Source organism: Tamandua tetradactyla, chromosome 6, assembly GCF_023851605.1.
Source record: "Tamandua tetradactyla isolate mTamTet1 chromosome 6, mTamTet1.pri, whole genome shotgun sequence".
Classification (NCBI taxonomy): Eukaryota; Metazoa; Chordata; class Mammalia; order Pilosa; family Myrmecophagidae; genus Tamandua; species Tamandua tetradactyla.
Genome location: NC_135332.1, coordinates 27,814,475 through 27,822,037, shown reverse-complemented (window position 1 = coordinate 27,822,037; position 7,563 = coordinate 27,814,475). Strand labels below are relative to the sequence as shown.

Here is a 7,563-nt window from a genome sequence, read left to right as displayed (position 1 = left end):
ATAATATATTATAATATATAATATATATTATTATATTATAATATATAATATATATTATTATATTATAATATATAATATATATTATTATATATATTCTGTATATGTATAGCTATATATATATATATATTCTGTAAGCTATATCAGTTGTGCTATCTCTTTGTGCCCTAAAAATGCAACAGTAAAACCAAATAATCTACTAATAAAAACAAATTAATAATTACCTATCTTTTGCCTTTGTCTTCCCTTTTACCCATGGAATGTCAAAGAGAAGGATATTAAATAGTTCATACTTGCATTTCCTTTTTTAGAATAAAGTCTTACACTGTATAGTAAAGTGCTAATATTTTCAAATAGCAAGGTCAATGGATTGTATTTTCTTTTAAGAGCACTAAAAAACCTTAAATGCATATTTCTAAGTGAAAGATGTCAGTATAAAAGAACCACATACTCTTTGATTCCGATTATATAACATTTGAGGAAAGGCAAACTACAGACAGTAAAAAGAGCAGTAGTTGCTGGGGTCCAGGGGAAGGTTGGAAAGGAGGGAGGAATGAATAGGTGGAACACAGGGCTTTCTTAGAGCAGTGAAACTATTCTGCATGAGACTATAACGGTGGATACATGACACCATGCATTTGTCAAAACTCACAGAACTGTACAATACAAGAGGACTTTAGTTAAATTGGTTCATCTATTGTTAACAAATGCACCACATTAATGCAAGAAGTCAATTAAGGAGAAATTGTGTAAGGAGGAGAGGGGATACTGGGGAACTTTCTGTGTAATTTTTCTGTATACCTAAAACTGCTTTAAAAAAATAGTTTACTAAAAACTTTTTTTAAAAAGCATTAAATAAAGTTTAATGTATCTCATACAAGCAGTTTGAGGATTACAGGAATCTTAATATTTCTTGTGGAACTGCTTCTTCCTCCTCTCACATATCATTGCATATACCAAAACCCACTAAATTATTTTCTCATATATCTTTCTTCCTAACTAGACTGCAAATTCTGAGGCAGATACAATATCTTGGTACAGCTACAGCACCTCTCACACTTATCAATATCTGGCACATAGTGCTAAATAAATGTTGAACAGAACTCAACTCCCACCAATAGCATGCATAAGATTTTCTAACCTAGACAAATTCAGATTAACTGCTGAGATGTATTTGTTCTTAGCAGCTTGAGAGGTAGTACAATGTCACAAGGTCTGAGAGTTTCATTAGTGAAGCTGGATCTATGTGATAATATAAATATATCAAGCTGTAAATAACCATATTTAGGTGCTGTACAAAAGATACTGTAACTTTTTTCCAGGGCTCAAATATATAAGATAGGATAGAAACCTGAGAAAAGGGGTACTGGTTGTTCTAGTTTGCTAGCTGCCAGAATGCAATATACCAGGGACAGAATGCCTTTCAAAAAAGGGAATTTAATAAGTTGCTACTTTACAGTTCTAAGGTCAAGAAAATATCCCAATTAAATAGAAACGTCCAATCAAAGGCATCCAGAGAAAGATACCCTGGTTCAAGAAAGCTGATGACCCCAACAAAAAGAAATGCAAACTAGAAAAAAAAATCTTGGGATTTGTTCTGGTTTGAAATTATGTATGTACCCTAGATATGCCATGTTTTAATCCTAATCCCATTTTGTAAAGGCAGCTGTTTCTTCTAATTCGTATTCAGTGCTGTATGCCTGAAACTGTGATTAGATCATCTCTCTGGAGAGGTGATTTAATCAAAAGTGGTTGTTAGGGTGGATTAGATGATGACATGTCTCTACCCATTTGGGTGGGTCTTGATAAGTTTCTGGAGTCCTGTAAAAGAGGAAACATTTTGGAAAATTAGAGACTCAGAGAGAGCAGAGAATGCTGTAGCACCATGAAGTAGAGTCTACCAGCCAGTGACCTTTGGAGATGAAGAAGAAAAATGTCTCCCGGAGAGATTCATGAAACAGGAAGCCAGAAGAAGCTAGCAAATGATGCCGTGTCCGTCATGCGCCCTTCCAGATGAGAAAGGAACCCTGACTGTGTTCGCCATGTGTCTCCTCACTTGAAAGAGATACCCTGAACTTCATTGGCCTTCTTGAGCCAAGTTATCTTTCCCTAGTTGCCTTAGATTGGACATTTCTATAGACTTGTTTTAATTGGGACATTTTCTCAGCCTTGGAACTGTAAACTAGCAACTGATTAAATTCCCCCTTTTAAAAGCCACACACACACAAAAAAAGGCTGCTGATGAAGTTCGGGGTCTCTCTCTCATCCAAGAAGACACATGGTGAACAAAGTCATGGTTTCTCCCTCAGCTGGAAGGGCACATGGTGAGCACAGCATCATCTGCTAGCTTTCTCTCCTGGCTTCCTGTTTCATGAAGCTCCCAGGGAGGCATCTTCCTTCTTCATCTCCAAAGTGCTGGCTGATGGACTCTGCTTCATGGTGCTGCAGTATTCTCTGCTCTCTCTGAACCCCTTCATTCTCCAAAATGTTTCCTTTTATACGACTCCAGAAATTAATCAAGACCCACCCAAATGGGTGGAGATACGTCTCCCCTAATCCAGTTTAACAACCACTCTTGATTGGGTTACATATCCAGGGAGATTATCTGATTACAGATTCAAACATACAGTACTGAATAGGGATTATTCTGCCATTAAACATTTTTTTATTAAAACATGGCTATTCTAGGGGACATACATCCTTTCAAACCAGCACACTGGTTTTATAAGATACCAAATTCATGGTATGTAAATCTATATTCCCCTTTGGAAGTTGCAAATATATCCTACCTTTATATCCCTCATCCCAGGGTATCTTTAACAGATATTCAGATCAGAATCTCCTATGGAACTTCTAGGAAACATACATAAACAGATCTACTTTCATTAAGTGAATGGAGGTTTCACGGAATTGGTACTGTGCAAACTTTCCTGGTGATTCTGATGGCCATCTAGGTTGCTATTTATCTATCTTAAAAAGGGCTTCAGTTGAAAAAAAAGTTTAGTTTCACTCCTTAGAATGAACTTAGAAAGTAACAGGTTTAAATTTACTTATATATTATTATTAAATTTACTTAATAAATTCTGTAGAAAGTAACAGGTTTAAATTTAATCTTTAACATTAATCTAGTTTGTACTCAGAGAGAGAAACAGATATTGGAAATCTTATTTTAGAGCTGTATAGACAAAGAGAGATTAAGTAGTTTCCCCAGGGCTCAATGTGAGTGCACAGTAGTGCCAAGACTGGGTCCCTTGAGATCTTGATCCCTATATTTAGGCCAAACCTTTCTGTCTGGATCAGAGCTGATGAGCTCAGATGAAATTTATGTCACTTAAGGCCTGTAATCCATGTTTTGAGACATATAATCGAAATACAATTACTCCTTTTTAAGTAATGTGTTGATCTCAGTAAGGTAGCTTTATGTTCTTATACTTAACAAAATTGTATTTATATTTCAGAAGTTTCTTTTGCGTAACTCCAGTCAGCTATGACTGAAAATACTGAATATTATGAAGTCTCTTACTTTCCTGCAGTTACCATTCATGATGTTAGTAAAGTTATAGCATTAAATAATATTAATATATCCAAGGAGAATCCTAAAATATATCAGGTTTCTTTTCTACAAGAGGACTGTGGAAATGAGTGGTGATGTGATTTTTTTCAACATGAGCTTTTGTACATGAAAGACGTGTAAACAGTGTTTAAAAAACTGAAAAGGATGGGATGTGGGAAGGGTATTACCAATGCAGTGCTTTTTAAAAAATAAATGTTTCCCTATTTGTCCATAGCTTTATATTCTACAAATCAGAAAAGAAAGAATATCCAGTTTCTGGGTTAAAAGCTGACTGAGCCAGTATTTTAAATGTCAATTTACAACTTAATGGCAGATGCTCAACTTTAGAGACATTTATCCACACTTATCAATGAGTGCAATAATGGTCACAGTATAAACTTCAGACTGAAACACTGCTGAACTATTACTTTTCAACTACATCGATTAAAACATTGATTAGGTGTTCCTGTTTAACAAACCAATTATATAAAACTGAATAAGATGAATAAAGAGATTTGTTATATTCTTTCCTTTATAAAAAGTTTTCTTTTACATAGTATGTTCCATAGCATTTAAATATTGATTTATAAAATCTATTTACAAATATTCCTACTCCAAAAAGTGTAATAGGCATCATGTATTGAACCTCATTGCATGGCAGACAACTTGCTAATAGCTATAAAAACATTACAGAATTCAGTCATCACAAATAACCCAATATAGTAGTGTCATACTCATTTTAGAGATTCAAAATTTGAGGCTCAGAGAGACGAAATAACTTGCACACAGGTGCTAGGAATCAAAGCCAGGGTTCAAGCCCAGACTCCAAAGCTACTACTCTTAAATAGGTTCCTTATAGAAAGCTATATAAAATTCTAAGAAATAGGAATCACAGCACACCAAACTCCAGCAAAGCTGTTTATTTGATCAGACATGCTGCAGACATTTTTTATTCTACTTTCCACTTCCTTTTTTTTTTTTTTCATCAGAAGTCAGAGCAAAAATAATCAGGAATACAAAGTAGCTTATAGGCTTTATATAAGCAGCTAACTGGCTTTGTTTTCACAAGCACCTTTACAGCAAAAAAATTTAAGAACTTTGACAATAAACTGAATATCTAATCTCTAAACTAAAGAAAGTTGGTGGGTTTATTTATAGAGAATCACAGAATTTCCACGCTAGAAGAAACCTTAAAATTGAGACAACTAAGGTCCAAAGAGATAACTTACCTAAGGTCACACAGATACCAGTAACATGAGAATGTACCCAGAACATGTAAAATACACACACACACACAAATATATATTAAGAAAGAGTTTAAGAACTGAATCCTCAGATAGGAATAGAGTTGCTTCTACTCTATTTCTAAGACAATAACATAAATATTTAAAGCTCTAATCTCAAGATGATGATAGTTTCGTATCTAGAAATCTTCAAAGTGTACTACTGCAAAGAATACTTTTTTTTCTTAGTTCAGAAATAAATTATGCCCCTTCGTAAAACTCTGATGACATTGTCTTAACACTTTCATTTTCACCTTGCACAAATTAAGTTCAAAATTAAAACATATAATATATTATCTGGTTTAAAAAACAAGATGACACAGTCCATCAGAGTACTAAGGAAAACTTTGCAGCTAATGCTTATATTAACATTAAACTGTTCTTATGCAGGGAAAACCAAAACAACAACAAAACTTGCTCTTAGTTAGTAACTGCAATCAGGTTACAGTGAGTTGGCAATGACATTCCCTGGGCTTTAACTATCAGCAGAGGTTAACATATAGATAAAAATAGGTATTCTACATTTAAAAACATGCTCTAATCTTGCAATTTTTCTATTTTCTATTTGCTTGCCCCTCCTGTCACATATATTCTCTCACTTGTGGATAATAAAGTGAATGGGAAGTACCCAGAATAGTTCTCCCCATGGCATTTACTTTTTATTGCAAATTATAAGTAAAACTAAAAATGCCTTGCCAGTTTTAACTTTCAAATGAAAAAAAATTACATACACCTTCATACTCCAATTGATTGTGAAGTCAGACTCACCAATGCCACAGTAGTTGGTACATCTGATTATATAAATGTGGGCAGGCATTTGATATATTGTCAACCTTCACCTCCATATTATTAAACATAGCTTCTGTCTTAGCACCACAAGTAATAGATAAGATCAATTTACTACTCACTCTAACTGTGCTCAATTTCCCTTTTTGTTTTTACTAGAAATTCCTGGGATCAAAGACAAAAATGACAAAAGAAATTGCCAATATCTGCTTTATAATTTGACTAAAGCCTTCCCTACCATGATATAATAGGTGATTTTAACTTCACATGAATTTAAGAGACTGAGCAAAAATGGATTAAATTCATTTCTGACAACAACTGTCAGATATGAGGCTTATTAAAGCCAGTGGAATATCATAAAAACAATTTTGAGGAAATGTGAGCAGGGAATAGAGGTTTCTTACCTATAGCTATAACTCAAATGCCTGTTAAACAATTATTTGATATTTGCAGACAATAACTACATAACAAAGCCTTTCTATTAACAGCAACAGTCTTCAAAAGTTGAATCAAATTCATTTCAGCTTATTAAATTTAAGTGCATATCTGATTTTTTTAAAAAGTCATATGATTAAACAAGATGAATCAACACACACACACTATTGCATAGTTCAGTACCACCACCTATTGTTATTTGCTACTAAGTAAAACATTTTTTTTTTTTCACACGGGCAGGCACGGGGAATCAAACCCAGGTCTCCGGCATGGCAGGTGAGAACTATGCCACTAAGGGCATCGTTGCCTGCCCAGTAAAACATTTTATCAGTGGATCCTTAAAAGTTGTATTAAGATACAAAACTACAAAACTAAGATGGATGCCTTAGTCTTTAATGAGTCAAATTTTGGGTGGGGGGGTCTATGTAGGTATTTACTAAGCCTGGAAGTTCAAGTATGAAGACACTGTAAAGACAACTATGTACAAACAACTAAACTGGGTCAATTAAAGGGCATTCTTCCTTCTGCCTCTCTTCCTCAGATTTTTCTGGTGTCATGGAATATTTTGTTTTGAACATCTAAAAATACCCTTCCAAAACCACAGTACTAGTTAGATTAACAAGATGTGATACATACATATAATGGAATATTGTTTAGTCATAAAAAGGAATGAAGTTCTGATACAGGCTATAACACAGGTGAACTCTGAAAACACCATTTTGAGTGAAGTAAGCCAGACACAAAAGGACAAATATTGTAAAATCTCATTAATATAAAATAATCGTCATCATAATAATAAGCAAATTCACAAAGCCAGAAACTAGAATACAGGTTTCCAGGGGCTGGGGTTGGGTAGGGAATGGAGAGTCAATGCTTAATTGGTACAGAGCTTCTTTGTGGAATGATGGAAAAATTTTGGTAATGGATGATGATGATGGTAGCACAACATTGTGAATGTAATTAACACCACTGAATTACATATTTGAATGAATTATAAGGGAAATTTTAGGTTATATATATATGTTACTGGGATAAAAATTTTTAAAAAAACACAAGATTGTAACACACAGTGAACCCTCATACAAACTATGGACTATAGTTAACAGTATAATTGTAATAATACTGGTTCATCAATCGTAACAAAGGTACCACACTAATGTAAATTGTTAGTGATGGGGTGGTACATTTTCTGCATGATCTTTCTGTAAACCTACAACTTCTCTAATTAAAAACATTTTTAAAAAGTATTAAAAAAAAAACTTCCAAAACGACAATTAACTAGTTAGATTACTGAAATATTTACTTCAGTTTCCAATCTGTCACTGGTTGGGAAACAGTAACCTAAGGTCTAAGAATGGAATCCTGTAACAGAAGCACTTATTAATCTGCAAGAAAAATGAGATCAAGATTTGAAATGAGGCAACTCTGGTGTGTGAAAACAGAAGGACTCTGTTCAAGTTAAAAAGCATCTCCAACACTAATAGTTAAAATTGACAAATAACCCAAAGC

At 33.9% G+C, this 7,563-nt stretch overlaps 1 protein-coding gene across 2 annotated transcripts in view; it reads right to left on the bottom strand.

Annotated features, from left to right (window-relative positions):
- The window catches only part of FBXL20 (F-box and leucine rich repeat protein 20), a 149,806-nt gene that overhangs the window by 136,522 nt on the left and 5,721 nt on the right, over positions 1-7,563 (bottom strand). The window lies entirely within an intron of this gene.